This window comes from Schistocerca cancellata, chromosome 10, assembly GCF_023864275.1.
Source record: "Schistocerca cancellata isolate TAMUIC-IGC-003103 chromosome 10, iqSchCanc2.1, whole genome shotgun sequence".
Taxonomy (NCBI): Eukaryota; Metazoa; Arthropoda; class Insecta; order Orthoptera; family Acrididae; genus Schistocerca; species Schistocerca cancellata.
In genome coordinates, this window is record NC_064635.1 from 26416430 (window position 1) to 26444250 (window position 27821).

Sequence of the window (27821 nt, forward strand, 5' to 3'; positions counted from 1 at the left end):
AGTAAAATACCTCTGGTTGCACTTCACCAAATAATAACACAAAATTCAAAAAATAATAACAGGCAGTAGAAGACGGCTAATACACTCCTGGAAATGGAAAAAAGAACACATTGACACCGGTGTGTCAGACCCACCATACTTGCTCCGGACACTGCGAGAGGGCTGTACAAGCAATGATCACACGCACGGCACAGCGGACACACCAGGAACCGCGGTGTTGGCCGTCGAATGGCGCTAGCTGCGCAGCATTTGTGCACCGCCGCCGTCAGTGTCAGCCAGTTTGCCGTGGCATACGGAGCTCCATCGCAGTCTTTAACACTGGTAGCATGCCGCGACAGCGTGGACGTGAACCGTATGTGCAGTTGACGGACTTTGAGCGAGGGCGTATAGTGGGCATGCGGGAGGCCGGGTGGACGTACCGCCGAATTGCTCAACACGTGGGGCGTGAGGTCTCCACAGTACATCGATGTTGTCGCCAGTGGTCGGCGGAAGGTGCACGTGCCCGTCGACCTGGGACCGGACCGCAGCGACGCACGGATGCACGCCGAGACCATAGGATCCTACGCAGTGCCGTAGGGGACCGCAGCGCCACTTCCCAGCAAATTAGGGACACTGTTGCTCCTGGGGTATCGGCGAGGACCATTCGCAACCGTCTCCATGAAGCTGGGCTACGGTCCCGCACACCGTTAGGCCGTCTTCCGCTCACGCCCCAACATCGTGCAGCCCGCCTCCAGTGGTGTCGCGACAGGCGTGAATGGAGGGACGAATGGAGACGTGTCGTCTTCAGCGATGAGAGTCGCTTCTGCCTTGGTGCCAATGATGGTCGTATGCGTGTTTGGCGCCGTGCAGGTGAGCGCCACAATCAGGACTGCATACGACCGAGGCACACAGGGCCAACACCCGGCATCATGGTGTGGAGAGCGATCTCCTACACTGGCCGTACACCACTGGTGATCGTCGAGGGGACACTGAATAGTGCACGGTACATCCAAACCGTCATCGAACTTGCTGTTCCAACAGGACAATGCACGTCCGCATGTATCCCGTGCCACCCAACGTGCTCTAGAAGGTGTAAGTCAACTACCCTGGCCAGCAAGATCTCCGGATCTGTCCCCCATTGAGCATGTTTGGGACTGGATGAAGCGTCGTCTCACGCGGTCTGCACGTCCAGCACGAACGCTGGTCCAACTGAGGCGCCAGATAGAAATGGCATGGCAAGCCGTTCCACAGGACTACATCCAGCATCTCTACGATCGTCTCCATGGGAGAATAGCAGCCTGCATTGCTGCGAAAGGTGGATATACACTGTACTAGTGCCGACATTGTGCATGCTCTGTTGCCTGTGTCTATGTGCCTGTGGTTCTGTCAGTGTGATCATGTGATGTATCTGACCCCAGGAATGTGTCAATAAAGTTTCCCCTTCCTGGGACAATGAATTCACGGTGTTCTTATTTCAATTTCCAGGAGTGTAATCCGATAATGGTTAATTTACAATTATATTATATAAAAACTATTTCTTTTGAACCGTTTGTGGCCTGTCTATCTGTCTGTTGAGACCCCTGTTTCTGAACAAAAGGTAGAGTTATGAAGTTTAAATCTGTGTCAAGTGCTAAGGACTAAGGTCGCTCGGAGATGATAAAAATTTAAGCTTCTATGTCAATGTGATCAAAAGCTCGGCCATATGCGTCATACATTTCGATGCCGCAAAGTCACTCCCATACGTGAAGAAGGTACATCAATGTTGCACATGGTGACTCAGCAGTAAAGCACATGCCTACAAACGAAGAGGTGTTGGGAGCGAATCTCGGTCGGAATTTCTGTCGTCGTTTGAAATTAGCCTTCACCTCTCAACGATGTGAGGCGTCCCCAGAAACAACACGTGGTTCGGATTCACCATGAGACTGTAAGCCCGCTTTCCACAGTTGGATGATTGCGATAGGTTTGGGACATGAAAGTCGGCATAGTGGCGTCCGGTAGAAATACTTACACCAGAGCACTGAGCCACATGAAATTACTGTTATTGTTATTATTATTATTATTATCTCTATACATAACTCAGTTTGGATGGAACGTTGCACTTACCTAGTCTTTTTATTTCGGCTTTTGTTCACAACTTTGCAACTCTCGCCACTGAATAGCCACAATGCCCTGTGTAGCTGGAAGTCACTATTTCCTTCCTGTTTCTTTCCCATCCCGCTTCGTTTTCATTCCTTTCACCCCAGATTTTCATGCCTTGTACAAACAGGCATCTCGATGAGAAGTGTACTCTAAAGATGTACCTCAGACTACTGTATGAACCACCATTAGCCAAAAACTGGTGATTGCCAGTCTGGCTGTAACCTCCATACACCGAAACAAATTGGTATTGGTCTTACCAGTTCGCAGACGAATTGCTCTTAAATGATATATTAAAAATAGTATTTAAGCATTCAGGAAAGATATGTATCAGCATCAGTCCACATGTTAGTTTTGAGAGCATCTCGCTTACTTAAAAATGATCCCGTCAACGAAGTGGAAGTTCTCTTCTTCTTGTTAATGTTCTTCCTTGTGAAATACAAATGCAGGACAGCTGCACTGACTTCTATAAGGAGCGGCCAAAAAGTTTCCGTTTGTAGGGCGTACAATCTACACTCATGCTCATAAGTTAAGGATCCTGCTGATACATGGTGAAACAACGCTCTGGTGGGCGGTCTGCGGGTTTAAATCACCTCGGGATATGACCGTGCGGTGCTTTTGATCTGCGGTCGTCGCACGGTGGCGCTGGCAGCAGTCCACATACGCAGAGGTGTGTTGGTGCATGTCAGAGTACGGTGCAGCGAGTAAGTGTGGAGACGTTTACGTACGCGCTATTGGTGACTGTGTGTTGAAAATGGCTCAGAGAACACACATTGATGACGTTATGAGGGGTAGAATACTAGGGCGACTGGAGGCTGGTCAAACACAGCAGGTCGTAGCAAGGGCCCTCCGTGTGGCACAAAGTGTGATCTCAAGATTACGGCAACGATTCCAGCAGACAGGAAATGTGTCCTGGCGCTACAGTACAGGACGTCCACAGTGTACAACACCACAAGAAGACCGATATCTCACCATCAGTGCCCGCAGACGGCCACCGAGTACTGCAGGTAGCCTTGCTCGGGACCCTACCGCAGCCACTGGAACGGTTGTCTCCAGACACACAGTCTACAAACGACTGAACAGACATGTTTTATTCGCCCGGAAACCTGCAAGATGCATTCCACTGACCCCTCAGCCCGTAAAGCCTGGTGTCAAGAACATAGTACATGGTCATTGGAACAGTGGTCCCAGGTTATGTTTACGGACGAGTCCAGTTACAGTCTGAACAGTGACTCTCGCCGGATTTTCATCTGGCGTGAACCAGGAAACAGATACCAAATCCTTAATGTCCTTGAAAGGGATCTGCAAGGAGGTTGTGGTTTGATGGTGTGAGGTGGGCTTATGATTGGTGCACGTACACACCTGCATGTCTTTGACAGAGGAATTGTAACAGGTCAGATGTATCGGGACGTCATTTTCCACCAGTATGTCCGCCTTTTTCAGGGGTGCAGTGGGTCCCACCTTCCTCCTGATGGATGATAACGCACGGCCCCACCGAGCTGCCATCGTGGAGGAGTACCTTGAAACAGAAAGTATCAGGTGAATGGAGTGGCCTGCCTGTTCTCCAGACTTAAACCCCATCGAGAACGTTTGGGATGTTCTCGGTCGACTTATCGCTGCACGTCTTGACACCCCTACGACACTTCATTAGCTCCGACAGGCACTGGTGGAAGAATGGGAGGCTATACCCCAGCAGCTGCTCGACCACCTGATCCATAGTATGCCAACCCGTTGTACGGCTTGTGTACGTGTACGTGGTGATCATATCCCATACTGACGTCGGGGTACATGCGCAGGAAACAGTGGCGTTTAGTAGCACATGTGTTTCGGGACGGTCTTCTCAAGTTATCACCAATAGTGTGGACTTACAGATCTGTGTCGTGTGTGTTGCCTATGTGCCTAGGCTATTAGTGCCACGATGTGTGGCACCACATTCTTCAATTATCCTTAATTTATGAGCATGAGTGTAGATTAGATATGCCATTCAGGTGAAATCGCCATGACCATTGAGACCATTATCCTACAAACGAACCATGTTGAAGATACCTGTTTCGTAAAACACCTTACCTTGCTGTGTGAAGAAATCCATAACTGTCTACTGCACGTCGTACACTAACACGAATCGTAGAATCTTTAACGCCTTTTTTAAGAAACCAGAGGCGTGATAATAGCATGGACAGAGATGAGGAGCACAGTTCGTGTGTTCGAGTGTCTCTCATTTGAGTGGCCATATTTTCTGCATTACGACATGTGCAAAGTAGGTATGGTTCAAATGGCTCTGAGCACTATGGGACTTAACAGCTGTGGTCATCAGTCCCCTAGAACTTGGAACTACTTAAACCTAACTAACCTAAGGACATCACACACATCCATGCCCGAGTCAGGATGCGAACCTGCGACCGTAGCAGTCGCACGGTTCCGGAGTGCGCGCCTAGAACCGCGAGACCACCGCGGCCGGCGCAAAGTAGGTATCTTGCATCAAATCACAAGCAGAACGGAATAGGTCTCATCATTCCGCAAAGGTGATTTTCGACCGACTTGCTGCCCAATACACACTTTTCGTTCTCCGGCAAATGCCTGGAAGTGGTTGACATTTGGCAGCAAAGAAAACGACAGGAGCAAATTGGTGCTGTCTGGACGCTTCTGGTAATAATGTCGCCTCAGAGCACATCTTCGGATTTACCTCACGCACATAGAAAAGACACAAATGCCACAAGAATCGGTTGCCTACATGTTGGTGCTTATCCGGGGTGATACACTTTCAAATACGAGGGTAACCGCAAAAGTAAGATCTATTTTTTTATAAGTACATAGACCTGTTTATTTCTACAATGGTTTACATCAGTTTACAGCTTGAACATTTAGCTATACAAAAACTGCTACAGCGTTTGCAAAAATGCATCGACAGAAATGGTGATTATGTCGAAAAATAGCTAAATGTTCAAGCTGTAAACTGATGTAAGCCATTGTAGAAATAAACAGATCTATGTACTTCTAAAAAAAAATACTTGACCTTACTTTTGGGATTACCCTTGTACAACGTGCAAGATTTTCATGTTCTCATCGTCACTACATGTAAACTGTTAGTACTACAGGAAAAAAGAAACACGATCTTTTTGCAGAAAATTTAACGTAGTTAAATTTTGTACTGGGATGCGCTTTCGCTAGAGGCTGAGGTTTTCGAATTATTCAAGAAAAATGTACAAAAGTGCCCTTCAAACGAGTTTTTCTTAACTCGAAAATCGTGGCCTCCAACGAAAACTACATAAAATTTCCTACAAAAAAATGCCCTTCTTTTTTCTGTGTGACTAATAACAATTTGCGGGTAGCGAGTTTGAGACCATAAAAATCATGTGCATGGTATTTGAAGGCGTTGCAGGCTGCATAGGACCAAGAGACAGGGGCTACTTAATCCCCTGTCAATCCAGATAGGAGTCGCTCTACGTTGCATATGCTCTGCAGCAGTGCACTCGATCGGCAACTTTGTGATCACCCCTTATGCTACCTCGTTTTCGTCCACTTCGTGGCGATAGTGTGGCTTGCGTTAACACTTCTGGCCCGGAAATGTGTAGCCCGAAAATATTTCCGGGATACAGTGGCACCGTATGGCCGAAACAGCTTTGTCGTCAACATTGCTATAGTGTGGTAGCGCTACACGGCAACTTTCTTTCTTTGCTACTGCCTTTATCCCGCATCGTGCGCAGGGTCGGCAGGGTTGAGGACGGATCTGGCATGGTTAATTTTAAGGGGTGGCCGGATGCCCTTCCTGCCGCCACCCCGTACCCCCCGGGACGGAATTAGTGTACCCCAGCTGTCTGCGTCTACTGTAAATCGTGAAAGAGTGTGAATGTGTTTCAGATGTCTGTGAGTCGTGTAACTGAGGCGGGACCTGGGTGCCAGCCCGATATTCACCTAGTAGAATGTGGAAAACCGCCTAAAAACCACACACAGGCTGGCCGGCACACCGGCTGTCGTCGTTAATCCGCCAGGTGTATTCGATCTGGGTCCGCCTCGCCTACCCGAGTCCAGGAAGCAGCGCGCTACCGCTCTCGGCTATCCTGGTGGGTTACCACTGCACGGCAACATGAGCGCAATACTGCTCACGTAGCTTACTGCTGCAGGAAGTTACCGAGGCGTCACCTACGTTGTCCACCAAGTATGGAGAATATTTCGCACGACTGGACCATATCTACCTCGTCCATAAATGCTTGCCTTCCACACTCAGCGTTGCTCTCTCTAACCCTGACAGTGCTGGAATGGCAGTCTGCACGTAATCTCATCGGTGAAAGAAATTTATTTCACTTCAGTTCAGAAGAGCGTGTACGTACGTATAGCCACTCCATTTTTTTTATTTTTTACGGGATTTTGAAAGTGAAAAAACGAGACAATCGCAAATTCCGTATGTCCGATGGCTGTCATCTATGGTCGAAATGACTCTAAGCCCTATGGGACTTAACATCTAAGGTCATCAGTCCCCCTAGACTTAGAACTACTTAAGTCTAACTAACCTGAGGACATCACAAACCACCATGCCCGAGGCAGGATTCGAACCTGTGACCGTAGCAGCAGCGCGGTTCCCAACTGGCCCCTAGAACCTCTCGGCCACAGCGGCCGGCTATCATCTAGGAGCAGAGCTATGGAACACGAAAAGTAATACGAGGAACATTCAGTAAGTAACGCAACACTTTCTTTTCTCGGCCAATTTGGACTGAAAAAATAGGAAATTTGTTGGGGGACGCAGTGGAAAATTCCCTCTTGGGCCCCTATGATTTCAAGAAATTCCCACAAGTGGCGCTTTATATACAGGGCTATTACAAATGATTGAAGCTCCCTTCATTGACATATGGTCACGACACGCTACAGATACGTAGAAAAACTCATAAAGTTTTGTTCAGCTGAAGCCGCACTTCAGCTTTCTACCGCCAGAGCGTTAGAGAGCGCAGTGAGACAAAATGGTGACAGGAGCCTATAACACTCCTGTCTGCTACTAGTGTACCATAACCTCAATGCTAGAAACAGGTTGTGACATAAAACTATTTTGTAAAAGCAACTATGGCACAAAGCAACAGAGCAGTGTTACCCTCCGAGAGGAATTTTGTTAAGTTGACCGTGTTGTTCCTAACGGAGGTGGCTTATCGGAAATGAAAGTCAGAATTTCGTTAATATTGGAATAGTGACAAACAAAATTTTGCCTAGCTATACTGTTTATAGAATAAGGGAAACGGTCGCCAGCCGAATCAGGCAAGAGAAAGATTAACGTTCTCGTTTATGAAAGTAGGTATAAGTAACTATAATGGACAAACTCAACCTAGACTTAGCCACACGCGAGTGCAATGAACTCTGACACACATATGTTTTAAGATTGAAGCTAACAACTGGAGCAGCACAAACTATTTGCTAAATTATAAGAGATACCGAAACACCCTATTACTTTCAGGCTTACTTAAAGTGAATGGTCTTTATAACATTACTAGTAACATACACTTCTAATACACAAGATACACAAACACTTAGCAAACATGAATATATATTGTTTCACAACTGCAGCTTTCTCACTTTTACTACAGCGAAACACAATGCTGACCAAATTGCAAGAAACTGACTCACCTTTTAGAATTTACTACAGACAATAATGTGATCATTTGCCTTATAAGCCTCAGTCTTAAGAACTTTTAATATTGAAGTTAGCAACAGCACTTTAAATAGCAGTTTTAATAGGAAAATTATTTTGAAAAATAATATTTACTTTAACTCACTCTATTGCCACATTAACTTTAACTTTCCTTTTACTAATTTCAAGAGGCATTAATTAGCATAACATTGGTCATAAATGTTCTTTCATTAGGGACACTCGGGTATCACTTTAGCTCAAAAGGAGAGGACCCTGAGAGGTGTTATGATGAGGAGTAAAATCAAGGTAGGCACATAAATTCAGATATGAATTACCTTATATTTCAGCACATTAGCACATCCATTAAGCTGATCCTTCACTGTACATCATTATAGTATTCCGATGTAATGATTGCGCAATGTGGTGGCAACTGCATGTTGTTAGGTGGAATTGCAGGTAGAATTGCCGGACTCTGTCATTTCTTCGTGGCGATGATTCATACAAATTCCAGAATAGTTCGAGCTATTTATCCGTCCATCGGAGGCCTTGGAAAGTAGCATGAAAAGCCTCTCTCGGAACCAGCACCATATGCGTCTTTTACGAGGCAGAGCACGGACTCGTAGCTCATCTCCGGCTGCTGGGTCGTGATGATGATGATGTTTGGTTTGTGGGGCGCTCAACTGCGTGGTTATCAGCGCCCGTACAATTACCCAATCTTTGCTCAGTCCAATTTCGCCACTTTCCTGGATGATGATGAAATGATGAGGACAACACAAACACCCAGTCATCTCGAGGCAGGTGAAAATCCCTGACCCCGCCGGGAATCGAACCCGGGACCCCGTGCTCGGGAAGCGAGAACGCTACCGCGAGACCACGAGCGGCGGAAAGAACTGCTGGGTCGTCTCCGACTGACTATCAGTTCCACCTTTTCTACCTAGGCCAACCACAATTTGTGCGCGCTACACAGTTCCGTTCCCGAGAGGAACCACTACACCTTTTACATACAGAATAACTAAGAGCCCTAAGTGAGGATCAGCAATTTACATAACAGCAACCAAATACATCAAATAAAACAAAACATTTACACATATTGACATCTCTACAAAAAATTATTCACACAGAAATTACAATCATATACAGTAAGTTTTGTTCCCTCCAAATGGGACAAAGATTTTAAATTACAGATACACTACTTTGCATAGAATCAAATCACGACATCAAAGGTTTGACAAAGAAAAGAGTACACAATTTTATGTTATCGATTCAAACACATTTACAGACGATCAACAATAAAACATTAAATAAAACAAAACACAAAATAAATCCATACAGCATAAGAGCTGTGGTGTTACAAGCCGAGAAAGCGTATGTCGTGCTTGAAAGTACTCACATCAGTCAGTCATAACAGTGCAACGACACTTCAGGACGAAGTTCAACAAAGATCCACCAACTGCTAACTCCATTCGGCGATGGTATGCGCAGTTTAAAGCTTCTGGATGCCTCTGTAAGGGGACATCAACGGGTCGGCCTGCAGTGAGCGAAGAAACGGTTGAACGTTGAACGTTGCTTAAAGTAAAACAACCTTAAACTATCTATAGCTCTTTGTCCATTATTTGTTAGTGTAGCGGCTGGTGTGGCATTTGGGGGGGGCGGGGGGGGGGGAGGGAAGAGGGAGCAGTTTTCTAGACATACACTGCCCCCATTTCGATTTCTAGCCATACACTGCCCCCCACCTCCCTCCCAAATGCCACACCAGCCGTTACAGTAACAAACAATAGACAAAAAGCTCTAGATTAACCAAGTTTAAGGCTGTTTAAGTAACATTTCTCTGTATGTATGTATGTATGTATGTATAAACACCTGAAGATGAACAGAACATGTTCGAAACGCGTTGTATTATGTTAGATTAAACATAAAATAAAAAAGTGACTGGCAGCAGAAACTAGAAATAAATAGATATGAAACTTCCTGTCAGATTAAAACTGTGTCGGACCGAGACTCGGACTAGGGACACTTGCCTTTCGCGGGCAAGTGCTCTACCATCTGAGGTACCTAAGCAGGACTCACGCCCCGTCCTCACAGCCTTGCTTCTACCAGTATCTCGTCTCCGGCACACACCTACTTCGGTCCGGCACAGAGTTTTAATCTGCCAGCAATTTTCATATCAGCGCACACTCCGCTGCAGAGTGAAAATCTCATTCTGGAAACGTCCCCCAGGCTGTGGCTGAGCCATGTCTCCGCAATATCCTTTCTTCTATGAGTGCTAGTTCTGTAAGGTTCGCAGAAGAGCTGTGAAGTTTGTAAGGCAGGAGACGAGATACTGGCAGAAGTGAAGCTGTGAGTACCGGGCGTGAGCCTTGCCTGGGTAGCTCAGATGGCAGAGCACCTTCCCGCGAATGACAAAGGTCCCTAATCCAAGTCTCGGTCCTGTCACACAGTTTTAATCTCTCCGGAAGTTTTATATAAGCACACATTCCGCTGCAGAGTGAAAATCTCATTCTGCAAACTTCAGCGTATTTTTCTCCAGAAAAATCCAAACGAACTTCTGCTTCTCCATGGCAACGCATGGCCTTGCACAAGTCTGCGGCACACGAGCTCACAAAACTTCATCGGACTGCTCTTCCTCATCCACCCATACTCCGGATCCTGCACCTTCCAACTCCCATTTGTTCGGTCCAATGAAGAATGCACTCGGCGGAAAGCAGTACGGCGATGACGGGGAGAGGTTATTGATGCAGCAAGATCTTGTCTCCGACGTCGACCAGTAGAGGGTGCCATACAGGCGCTGCCAGTAAGGTGTCGTTAAGGCTGTCACATTGAACGGAGATCATGTTGAAAAATAGGGTTTTGTAGCCAAAAGAGTGGGGCATAATATGGTGTATTAGGATGCTGTCCACCCCGATAGCTGAGTGGTTCAGCCGGTTCAGCGTGTTGGGTCAGAGAGCCGGTTGGTCTCTGTAATAAAAAACTGAGTGGAAGGATCAACCACCGAACTTGAGCAGGATGTCTTGCCACGTCCGCAACGACCAAACACAACGATCAATAACGAACAAAATAAAAAAAAAAATAAAGAAGTGATCAGCGTGACGGATTGCCGTCCTACGAGCCCGGGTTCCATTCCCGGCTTGGTCGGGGATTTTCTCCACTAAACGACTGGGTGTTGTGTTGTCTTCATCGTCATTTCATCCCCATCCGGCGCGCAGGTCGCCCAATGTGACGTCGAATGTAATAAGACCTGCCACCAAGGCGGCCGGACCTGCCCCGTAAGGGGCCTCCCGGCCAATGATGCCAAACGCTTACTTTCATTTCCATTGGAATCATGAATAAAACCAACATGCTTTCAGAAAAAAATGTGTTGCTTTGCACACACAGAGACTGTCGTCCAGAAAAAAATGTTCAGACTAGACGTCTTCTGGGATGGAGTGTGACCCTCCTCGTTGGAGATGCGCTACATAGACATGGCTGACCAGTTACCTTTCGATATTTCAGTGAATATAATACCATCTGGTCACTGTATTACGTGCTCCTCATGAATATGTTTTTATTGAGTGTATCACTACAAGATCAGTGATTCGCACTAGAAATTATTCAACCCAAAAAATACCTGGGTGTAAAAATTAGTGGGATACGAACTGGAATTGTCACACAACTCTATTCATATGAAATGCAGTGGCAGACTTCGGTTCGTTGCTACAATGCTAGCGAGATCTACGAAAGAGGCGTCCTTCCCTGGTAGCAGAGTGGTCAGCGCGACGGAATGTCATACCTAACGTCCCGGGTTCGATTCCCGGTTGGCTCGGAGATTTTCTCCGCTCAGGGACTGGGTGTTGTGTTGTCCTAATCATCATCATCATTTAATTCTCATCGACACGCAAGTCGCCGAAGTGGCGCCAACTCGAAAGACTTGCACCAGGCGAACGGTCTACCTGGCGGGAGGCCCTAGCCACATAGCAGTTTTACGAAAGAGACATACAGAACTCGTGTGTCCCATTTCAAATATTACTCAAGCGTGTGGGACACGTATCTACTAGGCTTAATAGGGCAAGTTGAACATATACAAAGAAGGGCAGCACATACGGTCACAGATTTGTTAGACCCACGGGAAAGCGTCTGTCTGTACCCTTTTTTATGAAACATATACTCATGCATCATGACGTTTCTGAAGCACGAAATTCAGCATGGGTTCCGTGAATAGCGTGACATCCAGACAATCGTGGACAAGACACCAAAGGGTTGGACCTTTTGGTCCTTTCCGTCGTCTGCAAAATTGATATTCCTCATGGTATCTTAACTCTTAATTTGTATTGTTTCATTGTTTCAGTTATTCTTACAACTAACACATTGCTTATGTTTTTAACCTTAAGTGATATTTTTGTATTGTGTCAATTATCTTTCGAATATTCATTTCAGCTGCAATGTCATCATTTCCGTTTTTATCCATTAAAATACCTCTAGCGACATGTGTTCATACCACATGTTTCTACTCAATTTTCATCTCTCTTCTTAGGGGTTTAGTTTGTGCGTCAATAGTACGGTACAGGTATAGCGATAATCTTATAGAACTTCACAAGAGAATCTCTACGGCCTTTCCTTCCCAACGTTCTGCTTACAGTTTCGCAGAAATGGTTACATATATATATCTAACTTATTTTTTGTTTCAGTGCCTGTCTCATACGTAAGGTAGCACCTTAAATACTGAATTGTATTAACTTGCTCTATGATCTTCTTCAAAGTTCGACCACAACTCCCATGGGCTGGTGTCCTAAAAAGGTGACTCATTTTGTCTCCGCAAAGGAGATATTCAGAATGTAATCTGTGACTAAATTGAAATTCTAACAATTACCTGGTCGTTTGCAAAAATAGTTATGCACGATTTGCTGATGCTTAGTCCAGATACCAATTTAGTAAAGGGTAGATCCCATGTTACTTATGCGTCAATAATAATATGCGAAAAGACAGAGTAGTAACTGATATGTAGTTATTTAGTTTAGTTATACAATACGCAGCAGTGCGCATTTGGACTGCAACTATGTCGCTGACTTGTGTTGATAACATAACCAATTTTCATTAACATTCATGGTTATAATCCATCTTTAATGTGTCTACGGCAGAAACGTTAAATTTTTTAGTAAAACTAATAATTCCGAAGTTTACTTTACTCACAGTTATTCGAAATAGACAAAACAACTTCTGACCTTCCTTCTTCTGTCGTACAATTATGTTAACTTCAAGCGAATATCAGATTTATTTCCGAGCCGAGAATATATTTTAACTGTCCTCTTGATTATTTGTCGATTGTGAACAGAATCCTTTAATTCTCTATACGTATTATAAATATTATTGTGAATTATTTCTTTTCTGTCTATCGCATGTACTGATTAATGACTTTTTTTGCATTTCTGTTTTTGTCAAATAGAGTTTAATAGACTATACCCATCTAACACAAGTAAATTATATCTTTGAACAGTTACTTTCTAATGCAGCTAACAGAAAAATGTTAATATCATCGCCTTCTCTTTTATTCTTTGTTCAAATAATGTTCCGAGGCACCTGTTTTAAATTTTCACTAATAAGAGTTTTATTTGATTTTTATTTTCTTGCAGTAGTTTGTCGTCGACTGTGGACGAGTGTCATCAAAGGAAGTCTCCAAACAACAACGACAGTGAATCACAAAACGTTACAAACACAGGGTCCACGTGCCACCACCACTTTATTCCCTGAAGATAAAAAATTTAAACACCTCTCCAGGTGCTGGAAAACGCATCTCACGAGCACTTACTAAATGAACAGTCGCTCGCCACAAAAATTGTGTAAGTAATGATAATTCCGCACAGAGCTCGCACTAATGGTTCCAGTGGGATACAAATATTAAATAAATGAGGGAAAGGTCTGTGTGAAATTTCAGACACCACATGCAGTATGACCATAGAGAAGTTCCGTTTTATAATCTCTACTGCCCGTCAAACAAATTATCTTGCAATTAATTTAATACCTCGCCCAAGGCAGATCACTAAACCAATCTCCCAAGCATATAAAGCAACTACCCAATTACTTTAGAGGGCGCAAATTCCAACACAGAAATCAGTCAAATAGGTTAGAGGGTGCTGAACAGAGCTACAAGACACACAACAACAATCCATGCACGCGAGACCTCTTTATATCATCATTACCTGACAAACCCGGCATTGCCCGGGTATTCATTTTGCCAGTTTTCCATTAGAAAACAAAACGAAAACTGAACCGTTTGTAGAGAAGTACCGGGAAAATTTCATTTCCATGTATTTTTGTAAATAGTGTAAATAGCTATGACATTATGAAACAGTCGCCGGCCACCGTGGCCGAGCGGTTCTAGGCGCTTCAGTCCAGAACCACGCGGCTGCTACAGTCGCAGGTTCGAATCCTGCCTCGGACATGGATGTGTGTGATGTCCTTAGGTTAGTTAGGCTTAAGTAGTTATAAGTCTAGGGGACTGATGACCTCAGATGTTAAGTCCCATAGTGCTTAGAGCCATTTTTTTATGAAACAATCGTACAAAGAAATATGTGTAATGTACAAATGTATTACGAAATATGATTCCGGACGGTTTCTGACCTGGGAGCAGCTGCTTCGCTTGTCTACAAGGCGATTTTGTAAACGTCTCTATGGCAACGGCTCTTCGTATCTACACTCCTGGAAATGGAAAAAAGAACACATTGACACCGGTGTGTCAGACCCACCATACTTGCTCCGGACACTGCGAGAGGGCTGTACAAGCAATGATCACACGCACGGCACAGCGGACACACCAGGAACCGCGGTGTTGGCCGTCGAATGGCGCTAGCTGCGCAGCATTTGTGCACCGCCGCCGTCAGTGTCAGCCAGTTTGCCGTGGCATACGGAGCTCCATCGCAGTCTTTAACACTGGTAGCATGCCGCGACAGCGTGGACGTGAACCGTATGTGCAGGTGACGGACTTTGAGCGCGGGCGTATAGTGGGCATGCGGGAGGCCGGGTGGACGTACCGCCGAATTGCTCAACACGTGGGGCGTGAGGTCTCCACAGTACATCGATGTTGTCGCCAGTGGTCGGCGGAAGGTGCACGTGCCCGTCACCTGGGACCGGACCGCAGCGACGCACGGATGCACGCCAAGACCGTAGGATCCTACGCAGTGCCGTAGGAGACTGCACCGCCACTTCCCAGCAAATTAGGGACACTGTTGCTCCTGGGGTATCGGCGAGGACCATTCGCAACCGTCTCCATGAAGCTGGGCTACGGTCCCGCACACCGTTAGGCCGTCTTCCGCTCACGCCCCAACATCGTGCAGCCCGCCTCCAGTGGTGTCGCGACAGGCGTGAATGGAGGGACGAATGGAGACGTGTCGTCTTCAGCGATGAGAGTCGCTTCTGCCTTGGTGCCAATGACGGTCGTATGCGTGTTTGGCGCCGTGCAGGTGAGTGCCACAATCAGGACTGCATACGACCGAGGCACACAGGGCCAACACCCGGCATCATGGTGTGGGGAGCGATCTCCTACACTGGCCGTACACCACTGGTGATCGTCGAGGGGACACTGAATAGTGCACGGTACATCCAAACCGTCATCGAACCCATCGTTCTACCATTCCTAGACCGGCAAGGGAACTTGCTGTTCCAACAGGACAATGCACGTCCGCATGTATCCCGTGCCACCCAACGTGCTCTAGAAGGTGTAAGTCAACTACCCTGGCCAGCAAGATCTCCGGATCTGTCCCCCATTGAGCATGTTTGGGACTGGATGAAGCGTCGTCTCACGCGGTCTGCACGTCCAGCACGAACGCTGGTCCAACTGAGGCGCCAGGTGGAAATGGCATGGCAAGCCGTTCCACGGGACTACATCCAGAATCTCTACGATCGTCTCCATGGGAGAATAGCAGCCTGCATTGCTGCGAAAGGTGGATATACACTGTACTAGTGCCGACATTGTGCTTGCTCTGTTGCCTGTGTCTATGTGCCTGTGGTTCTGTCAGTGTGATCATGTGATGTATCTGACCCCAGGAATGTGTCAATAAAGTTTCCCCTTCCTGGGACAATGAATTCACGGTGTTCTTATTTCAATTTCCAGGAGTGTATATAGACGGCTCTCAGTTTCACCTACAATCACCTGCGCTTCGCGGTTGAAACCTGTCAAAAGCGCTGCCAGGTGGCAGGGATTTCTTTAAGCCGACTCGACTGTGGGAATGTCTTACCAGTAAAGAATGTATTAAAGAATGTATTAAAAATTCATGCATGATCCGGAATTTTTTCACGTATGTTAGTGTTTATGACGTCATATCTCCTGATCTATGTGCCGTAAAATGATGTATTAATAGTGTCGTGTGACTAGGGCCTCCCGTCGGGTAGACCGCTCGCCTGGTGCAAGTCTTTCGATTTGATGCCACTTCGGCAACTTGGCGCGTCGATGGGGAGGCAATGATGATGATTAGGACAACACAACACCCAGTCCCTGAGCGGAGAAAATCTCCGACGCAGCCGGGAATTGAAGCCGGGCCCTTAGGATTGACAGTCTGTCACGCTGACCACTTTTTTTTCATAAAACATTTATTAAAAAAACAATGTTACACATTCCAAATACATACTAAGTTACACATACATGAAGTTATTTAAACAAAACGGTTTGATCATTTCAGTTACGCTGACGTTAAGGAAAGACAACAGAAGATTGTGTTACTGACTAAATTACCAGAAAGAATTACGTTAAACATCAAGAAATTTTTTTTTACAGATAATCAAACTTCAACCTGAAGAAGTAAAATCTGCACTTTGAATTACATGAGCTGCAATCTTTACAGAAGCATAATTTCTTTATGATGGATATCAGCAAGTTGGTGGGATAATTTTAAATATAAAACAATTTAATAATCATATTAGGCAATTTCTGAAATACTTGAGAATGGCGTAAAGGAGATATATAATAAAGTTGACTAGCCTTCCAACTACACTTTCTGGACATTAATTGAATCTTAAGTATCTGAAGTGATCAGATCTATATAATCAGTCTTTCACTACGAAACTGACTTACACATCACAGTGCAAAAATGAACAGGGCAATGTGCCAGACATTGAATATTACATTTATCAGATAGAATCTTATGGTTTTAACCAATCGATAAGGACGTTTCTATAAAAACTTTCTATTTCCAAATTTCTATTATAAGCCAACAATGCACCTTTAATGTTTTATGTTTTGACACTATTAGACACACAATCTCAATGTCACATAAGTTCTGTACATTAGCTTATAAATTTCAAACACTACTCTCTGAAGTAGAAAAAGCACACATCATAAATATACTGTAAAATCGTAAATAGTATCCTTAAGGTACAATACATCACTGTCAACACAGTCTTCTTTTTTATATTAACCAATGCCCATTCTTTCAAATACAATTTTTAACATATTACCGAACTTTTACTTGTGATTCGAATAGCTTCTAATTTTGTGGAACTCACACAGCACGTGTACCTTGAACTCTATGATGCTATCGGATCCTAATTTGTTAAGGACATAGTTAACAAAATTTCCCAGCAACCAGTACACAGCGTTATTTTTTGCTTCTGGGAAATAGCATGCTTCAGGCCTGTGTATCAATGACAGCGATATATACTCAGGGGATGTTCTTGTAATCAGAGCTATTTGCTCCCGGATCCACTTCCAACTATTCATGTGACCACTGCAAGTATATCTATGGATTACTGTGTCAACTAGATGGCATTGTTGACATAAATTTGTTTCACAGAGTCCGATTGCGTGCAGTCTTTCATTGGTGCTAACTATGTCGTTAACTGCCTTGTACCATGGCGTTTTTATATTAGACGTGAGCACATTAGAACTAACGTTTTTCCAAATCTCAGTCCACTCAATGTTTGGAAACTGTCGTTCTATTTTGTTCCTTCCTTCGCTTTTTTTTCGTTCCCGCATTATGGCTCTCGATGTTAAGTGTCGGGACTGCCTGAGTTCGACACTGACATAACTAAACTCAACATAGAAAATCCTCACGTGCTGTAAGCGACTGTTGATATTCTGCACGTCAATCGGGGGAAGCAGGTTTGGAGGTTTAATGATCTCGAAAAGTTGGCTGGTTATGCTTTCTCGCGAGTCTCTTATTAAATTAACTTGCCTTTTGATAAAAAGAACAGAGGCTTTATCCGTTATATCAGTTAATCCTAGTCCACCATTTTTAGGATCTAAAGTGGCTACTTTAGCAGGTACTCTGAACACTTCACCTCTCCACAAAAAATTGGTGATTTTAGACATTATTCTCCTCGCTATCATTCTCGGTATTGGTATCAGCTGGGCAGTATAATAAGCCTTAGCGAGGATGCATGAGTTGATATACTGCGTTCTTTGAACTTGGTTCATATATCGAGTTAAATTCTCTACAATGGCTCCTTGCACTTTATCTGCTGCAACTTTCCAATTTAAAGCCGTCATTTCCATAGGGCATGCTGTCAGGGTGATCCCAAGTGTTTTATGTTGTCGGACTAATTTTGCCCACTCGACGTTTATATTATCAAAACCTCTGAGATTTAACATCTTACTTTTTTTTTCGTTTGCATTGGCTCCAGATGCTCTACAGTACGAATCAATCACTGTTGCTAGCGTGGTTACCTCGTCATTGTTCCTTATAATGAGCCCTATATCGTCAGCGTAGGCTCTTATAATTGTTTTATTTCCTGATAATGTTAAGCCTTTTAATATAGCATGGACATGTCGGAGGAAAGGTTCCAGCGAAATGGCGAAGAGCGACATGGACAGAGGACTTCCTTGAGGAACACCTCGTTGTATTTGCATCGGCCTGGATTGTTGACAATTCACCGCTATTTTAGCATTTATTCCAGTTGCTATGTTCTTAATCAACTGTATGACCCTATCGTTGAAACCTATTTTCTTCAATGTCTGTAGAAGATATTCATGGTTTACTACATCGAACGCTTTATAAAAATCTAAAAACAATAAAGCATACTTTATGTTTGTTACAGAAGTTATTGCAATGATATCCCTGAATTCCGCTAGATTTTGAAAAATGGTTCTGCCTTGCGCACAGTTCTGATGTTGACTAATAATTTTATCTGTAAGGCATGAAATTCTCTTGTTTAATATTCTAGCTATTAATTTATAATCAGAATTCAGCAGTGAAATTGGACGAAAATTATTTAAATCTTTGTTTCCATTATTTTTTGGCACCAGAACAATTTTACTCTCCTTAAATTCAGCCGGAATCATTTTACCCTGAATAAACTCATTTACAATGTCCGTGATTTTCGCACCTACTATTGGCCAGTAACGGATGTAAAACTCTGCTGGCAGACCATCCGGTCCAGGGGATTTTGTTGGTGGTGAGGCGCACAGAGTCTCATACACGTCTTCTTCACTGAAAACCTCGAGAAAATTTTCTTTGTCATCTTCTGTCAGCTGTGGGGCTAGGATGTCAAGGAATTCTTCCAAGGAAACATCACTACTTTGATGTACAGAATACAGCTCGCAATAATAGCGATAAATCTCGTCCATGATATCCTGCTGGGTGCTGAGAATCGTACCGTGTTTTGTTCGAATTTCATCAATAAAAGTCCTTCTCCCGTTTTTCGTATGCTTCACTAAATGATATAGGGAAGTAGTTTCATCTTCTGACACCGAATTTGCCTTCGATTTTATTTTCAGCCCATCCATTTGACTTCTCTTGATATTAAGTAACTTGGCTTTGACTTTTTTGATGTCTGCTATCCGAAGTGAGGAACCTGCTGAGACTTGATCATATAGATCTCTCAAAACGGAATAGTAATACTCTACAGTGCATTTCATTTCCCTTGCGCTCTGGGCACTGTATTGAATAAGAACTTTCCTCAACTTTGGCTTTGGCATTTTAACCCACCAGTCAATAGCAGTGGCATATCTACTACGGGCTCGCAGGCATATTGCCCATGTTTCTTTAATCAGATCTTCTAAATCATGATTTACTAACAAGGAAGTGTTCAAATTCCACTGATTCTTGAATCGGCCAACTGGCTGTCTTGTTAGATTTATGCAAGCTAAGACACTTGAATGGTCTGAAAAGTACGTAGGAATGGTTTCTACTTTTGTCACGGAAGTTTCAAGATTTTTAGAAATATATAGTCTATCAATCCTGCTACATGATGTTGCCGTGACATAAGTGAACTCAACAGTGGAGGGGTATTTGATTTCCCATATATCCTTTAATTCTAAACCAGTAACTAGTTGTTTTAGTTCAGTTGAGAAAGTAAAATTAGTTAACTGATCTTTTCGATTTAAAACACAAAATCACCTCCAAGTAATAACTGTCTTGGCGATTGCCTTAACAAGTATATCAGGTCATCTTTGAAGAAACGTGCCCTGTCAGCTCGATGAGAACTTCCTGAAGGGGCGTACAAGTTGCTGATAGTCACATCATAGATATTTAGTCCTATTCCCCTTCCGGATTCCAGTCGTTCCACCTCGCTTACTGTAATCCCTTCCCTCACCAAAATAGCTGTTCCAACACTTGTTTCGGGAGACACATTTATGTAACTGACAAAGCCGGGAATTACCAAATCCGAAATTAGAACTTCTTGTAACAGGGCAATATCAGTCGCGGATTCATACAAAAATTCCTTAAGGGCCGATAATTTCAAACCGGTCGTGATTTTATTTATGTTTATAGTGGTGACAGAATAAGATTGCGTCATTGTGCTGTCACTATGTAGTTGTTTTGATGAACTAATTTAGTTCAAAATGGTTCAAATGGCTCTGAGCACTATGGGACTCAACTGCTGTGGTCATAAGTCCCCTAGAACTTAGAACTACTTAAACCTAACTAACCTAATCACATCACACACATCCATGCCCGAGGCAGCATTCGAACCTGCGATCGTAGCGGTCGTGCGGTTCCAGACTGCGCCTTTAACCGCTCGGCCACTCTGGCCGGCAACTAATGTAGTTTCCTCTGGTTCAGGGTTCAGTGAAGCTGTAACAGTTTTCTCGGAAGGCTGAACATGGGATAACACTTCCATCAGTTTATTAGTTACTGTCCGGTTTTTTTCTACTTCTGATGTTTTCTCTTGTAACGCAAGCAGAATGATTTCCTGGTAAACTTTCTGATTTTTCCTCCAGTGATTCGTGTACGACCGTTTCGGACTGAACATTCTTTGGGCTTGGGTCGCCCCTACTGGATTTTCCCTTCCCTTGGCTACGAGCTACATTCTCATTTGGTTGCGTCGGTATTTTACTTCGCGGCTTATCTGGAGCAGCAGCAGACGCTTTCGCAATTTCGGTTGCCGGCGCCTGCCCTGAGGTGTTGACCGTGATTTCAGCTTGGCCACCACTTCCTCGTTTGTTATTAATTTCACTCACTTTCTGATCGACGGAAACAAATGGAGACTGCAGTTTTGCAACCTCTCCCTGAATTTGTTTATAATCAGATACATTCTGATCTTTGCAATCGGCTACTGCACCTGTTGTTCCTTGCAAATTAATGCTGCTTACGCCCCCTTCATTTTCTGATACCGTATGTATATTATCTTTCTGTTCATTAGTTTCCATTCGCATTTTGCCTTCAGGTTCCTCTGCCTCCTCATCGCACTGTTTTTGCTTGTGAAGTGAGGGAGTGGGACAAAACAGCTCGTCCTCTGAACAACTATCAGTTATCTCCAGAGGTCGTTTTTTCGGTTGCGTTTCAGTTTCACGAGTAGTGGCAACAGGGTTTCCTTTTGTTGTTAACGGGGGAAATCGACTGTTATCGTGAAGGGAGACATCAGCTCGGCCCGCTGCGTTAACATCCTCAACCAGTTGTTCCGGGCTATTCTTTGGTAACAGATCATTTAAGGTAAGCTTCTGACGCTGTATCAAATTACTTTTAAGAACAACAGTTCGCCGCGGACATTCCTGTCAGAAGTGGTCGGTTTCGTTACATATATGACACGTAGCTTCCTGACCTGTATAAAAAATTTGTGCCTTATACCCACAAAGAGTTATGTGAGACGGAATATTCGTCTTAATGTCCATCTCTACACAGCGGACCCCGTTAAAACACTGCAGTTTATAGCGAGGCGACCATCTTTCATTTGCAATTGATTTAACGTCTCCGTACTTTGAAAGAGCTTCCTTGATCTCATCATTTTCAATTTCAATGGGAAGATTCAAGACACGAACGGTTTTGTAATGAATGTCTGCTCTACAGATGGAAACCTTACTTTTATAACCATTTCTATGCACAAAATCTACTTCATAGCCCCACTTTCGTAACACTTTATCAACAGTCGGAAGCACTGATTAACTTGACAAAAACACAGTATTTTTCCTGATCCAGTTGCCAGGTATGAACGGTTTCACAATTTAGACCAATTACCTGTGTAATCCAGTCATCTATTTCCAGGGATGTCGGCTGAACAGGACGGGATTCCTTGTCAAAAGCAAATACCAGAGTATTCTTCCTGAGGTTTGTAGCCACGGTTAATCCAGCGAAGCAATTTCGGTCAAACAACCGAAATTCCAAGTAGCAGCTGCAAGACCAGAAAGAGCGATCAGATCACAAGGAACAGGAACGAACACGGAGATTAGCGGACGGACGGCACTCGGCGAAGCACAAGTACAGCGATGTAAACACTGAAGTGAAGTGCAGCGCAACAGTTAACAGCGGCCACTCGCGAGCGCGGCTGAAACGGAACTACACTCCTGGAAATGGAAAAAAGAACACATTGACACCGGTGTGTCAGACCCACCATACTTGCTCCGGACACTGCGAGAGGGCTGTACAAGCAATGATCACACGCACGGCACAGCGGACACACCAGGAACCGCGGTGTTGGCCGTCGAATGGCGCTAGCTGCGCAGCATTTGTGCACCGCCGCCGTCAGTGTCAGCCAGTTTGCCGTGGCATACGGAGCTCCATCGCAGTCTTTAACACTGGTAGCATGCCGCGACAGCGTGGACGTGAACCGTATGTGCAGTTGACGGACTTTGAGCGAGGGCGTATAGTGGGCATGCGGGAGGCCGGGTGGACGTACCGCCGAATTGCTCAACACGTGGGGCGTGAGGTCTCCACAGTACATCGATGTTGTCGCCAGTGGTCGGCGTAAGGTGCACGTGCCCGTCGACCTGGGACCGGACCGCAGCGACGCACGGATGCACGCCAAGACCGTAGGATCCTACGCAGTGCCGTAGGGGACCGCACCGCCAGTTCCCAGCAAATTAGGGACACTGTTGCTCCTGGGGTATCGTCGAGGACCATTCGCAACCGTCTCCATGAAGCTGGGCTACGGTCCCGCACACCGTTAGGCCGTCTTCCGCTCACGCCCCAACATCGTGCAGCCCGCCTCCAGTGGTGTCGCGACAGGCGTGAATGGAGGGACGAATGGAGACGTGTCGTCTTCAGCGATGAGAGTCGCTTCTGCCTTGGTGCCAATGATGGTCGTATGCGTGTTTGGCGCCGTGCACGTGAGCCCCACAATCAGGACTGCATACGACCGAGGCACACAGGGCCAACACCAGGCATCATGGTGTGGGGAGCGATCTCCTACACTGGCCGTACACCACTGGTGATCGTCGAGGGGACACTGAATAGTGCACGGTTCATCCAAACCGTCATCGAACCCATCGTTCTACCATTCCGAGACCGGCAAGGGAACTTGCTGTTCCAACAGGACAATGCACGTCCGCATGTATCCCGTGCCACCCAACGTGCTCTAGAAGATGTAAGTCAACTACCCTGGCCAGCAAGATATCCGGATCTGTCCCCCATTGAGCACGTTTGGGACTGGATGAAGCGTCGTCTCACGCGGTCTGCACGTCCAGCACGAACGCTGGTCCAACTGAGGCGCCAGGTGGAAATGGCATGGCAAGCCGTTCCACAGGACTACATCCAGCATCTCTACGATCGTCTCCATGGGAGAATAGCAGCCTGCATTGCTGCGAAAGGTGGATATACACTGTACTAGTGCCGATATTGTGCATGCTCTGTTGCCTGTGTCTATGTGCCTGTGGTTCTGTCAGTGTGATCATGTGATGTATCTGACCCCAGGAATGTGTCAATAAAGTTTCCCCTTCCTGGAACAATGAATTCACGGTGTTCTTATTTCAATTTCCAGGAGTGTATATTGCTGTAGGTACATTCACCAGCGTATGTGGTTACCGTCAGCGAAATACGTTGCGAATAGAGTTAGTAGCAGGGAAGTAATAAATTTAAACGCCATACATGATGCGGCTGATTTTCAGACACGTCAGTGTTTACGACGCCATTTCTCCTGATCTCTGTTTGATAAAGCGTTATAATATGTAGGTGCATTCATGGGCACATTTCGATGCTGCCTGGAATATGTTGTGCGAATGGAATTAGTAGAAAATATGCAATAAATTTAAACATCGTGCACAATGCGGCAGTTTTTCATACATCTCACTTTCTATGACGTCATATCTCCTAGACTATGACAGGCAGGTAGGTGGTTCTTAATCCTACAGCGACTGTCGTCTGACATAAGGGATATGCGTACCAAGTTTGGTTGAAATCTCTACAGTGGTTTCGGACAAAATGTGGAAAACACACACACACACACACACACACACACACACGCAGGGTGTCAACAGTGAAACTCCGTATCAGATGGTGGACCTACGAATCCTGAAGGGGCAGACGGAGCACCTCAACAAGTTTGTGGTGTGCAAATTTGATACGCCAGCTGGCCGTAGTGGAGCTGCAATCAATTGTTTTAGCAAAATGGAGGATATGAAGGCGCGTGCACAAGTGCTCTGGTGGTATGCAGAGACAAAATCGGCGACCCGAGTGCAAAGAAACTTTCGTCGAGTTTACAACAAAGTGCCACCGTCGTTCGAGACTATAAAGAAGTGTTGTGATCAGTTTTTGGCTACTGGGAGTGTTGCGAAAGGGCACGGTGTTGATAGTCTGGGATCAGCGAACATCACGTGGAACAAGTGCGGCGGTCATTCGAACGAAGTCCACAGAAGTCAGTGCGACAGGCAGCACGAGAACGTCGTATGAAACGTTCAACAGTGCACAAAGTGCTACATCAGCGATTACGTTTGTACGCATATAAAGTGCAGGTTGTGCAAGAAATCAAGCCTGATGATCGACCAAAGCCAGAAGAATTTGCACATGTCACGTTAGATCGCATTGCCGCGGACGAGACATTTTTATCACGCGTGATGTTTACCGACGAGGCAACCTTTCACGTGTCACGGGCTGTCAGTCGTCACAATGTGCTCATCTGGGGATCCGAAAATCCACATGCAGCTGGGGAACACATGCGCGACAGTCCGGAAGTTAATGTGTGGTGTGGTTTGATGACAAATCGCATTGTTGGGCTGTTTTTCTTTCAGGAGCCGACTGTGGATGGAGCCATCTACCTGGACATGTTTGAACAATTTGCCGTGCCACAGATAACAAAAAAATGGTTCAAATGGCTCTGACCACTATGGGACTTAACTTGTGAGGTCATCAGTCCCCTAGAACTTAGAACTACTTAAACCTAAGTAACCTAAGGACATCACACACATCCATGCCCGAGGCAGGATTCGAACCTGCGACCGTAGTGGGCGCGCGGTTCCACACTGTAGCGCCTAGAACCGCTCGGCCACTCCGGCCGGCCACAGATAACAGACCTGCAGCCAAATGTGATGTTACAACAGGACGGTACATCACTCCATTGGAGCCTTAATGTCCGAAAATTTTTAAATGACACATTCTCGCAACGGTGGATTGGCCGTGGAGGTCCAATTCCTTGCCCGCCACGTTCGCCCGACAGAACGCCCCTCGATTTTTTCTTGTATACGCTACACCAGTAAAGGACCTGCAAGACTTGAAACGGCGCATAATAATTGTCATCAATTCTGTCACAGAACAGACGCTCCGCAACACATGGCACGAAATCGATTGTAGACTTGATATTCTTCGCGCTATCCGTGGCGTCCATGTTCAAGAGTACTGAACCGTCCACCTGAGTATGAAAACTTGATGAGCTGCTGTACGATTTCCCTGTATTTGTTCGTCAATAAATTGTGTGTCCTCTCAGATTTTATCAGTTCAAATGTTGGAGTGTCATTGTGGACACCATATATATATATATATATATATATATATATATATATATATATATATATATATATATATATATATATATATATGAGAAAGATTTTAGGTCCAAAATTAACAGAAGAAGGATACCGGATACAATCAAGAAGAACCACAGAAACTATATCAAACCTGGCAGCAGACATAAGAAGGCGAATATTAAAATTTTATGGACATGTCACTAGACTTCCCCCCACACGACTCACCAACAGAATTCTCACTTACATAGAAAAAGTCAAATCAACAACACCATGGATTAGCCAAGTAAAATTAGATTTACAAAAAGCAAATATTGAACTTAAAGATGTCAAAGATAGAAAAACTTTTAAAAATAAGGTGGAAAAGTGGATTGTATTGTCGGAGAAGGAAGCACTAAAGAGACCAGGAACAAAATGGACAGAAGAAAGAAAAAGAAAACATGGAGAACGAATGAAAGAAGTATGGAAGAAACGACGTCAGAAAGCTTTGCGTGATCCTTCTGGGTCCATTCGCGATAAGTAAGTATATATATATATATATATATATATATATATATATATATATATATAATTTGAGGAACTGTAACAGTTACCTGTAATCACTCTCTTTATAGTTGACTTAACACACCATCAAACATGGTCCTCACTAAGTTAAGCCTCCCAGGCATATAAATCATTACTTACACTGACCCCGTGAACCCCCAGAACTCATCTCCAACACCTCAAAGCCCGATCCCAACCGCAGCTGTACGTAAGACGCATGTTAAACTCTTTTGGAACCATTATAGGAAATAACCGTATAGCGCTAACATTACTTTTAACAATCAGTTATTATTAAGGATGGCTGCCAGTTCATCTTCTAGCTGTCAGCTGCCATAAACAGTAGCATCCCTACCTCTCGGTCTGCTGTTGCTTTGTAGGTGATCGATTAGCAGTTTCGCAGCAGCGCTCCACAACATACATTTGAACAACAGTAAACAAGCAAACATTTATAAAGGCGCATGATAGATATATCCGTACTACAGTATACACGCAGCTGCTGAGACTACAAATTATGAAGATGGAATTACTGTGACTCCAAATACCATCAAATCTTATTATCCGTCACTCACTTTAACATCCTTTACCAAGTTAATGCTACTACCCTAATTTTCAAATTTGTTTCCCTTTGGCCAATATTCCGTCGATCAGCGATACTATTAAGCTTTCGTAGTATAATTTCTCCAGTGTTCTCGCTGGAAATCAGGAGATAAAAAAAATTTGTGAAACTGTTATGTAAACAGATCCACAGATTTCACTGGTTCGCGGGACGCTCTGGTACAATTTAGTAAGATCTTCCCACGAATGAGTACACAGTTGTCATGTGTAGAACATAAGAAATCTATCCATAGGAACAACTGGTCTGTCATACTCGGTGAGGGTGTCATATTCCAGTGGTACAATGCCTAAAACGATATGAATTAAAATTAAATGGTCTGCAATTTTTGTTATTTATGCCCTTTAAAGGCTTGCATAAAAACAAATGAAACTTACTTGTGTGGCTAAAGAGTGTGTCTCCTCTTTCAAAAGAAATCTGAACAATTGTTGTCTCTGATTTTGTTAATTTCAATTGCATATTTTTTCGTTCATACTCTAGCCTTACCCGTTTAATGTCATATACAGGGTTATTACAAATGATTGAAGCGATTTCACAGCTCTACAATAACTTTATTATTTGAGATATTTTCACAATGCTTTGCATACACATACAAAAACTCACAAAGTTTTTTTAGGCATTCACAAATGTTCGATATGTGCCCCTTTAGTGATTCGGCAGACATCAAGCCGATAATCAAGTTCCTTCCACACTCAGCGCAGCATGTCCCCATCAATGAGTTCGAAAGCATCGTTGATGCTAGCTCGCAGTTCTGGCACGTTTCTTGGTAGAGGAGGTTTAAATACTGAATCTTTCACATAACCCCACAGAAAGAAATCGCATGGGGTTAAGTCGGGAGAGCGTGGAGGCCATGACATGAATTGCTGATC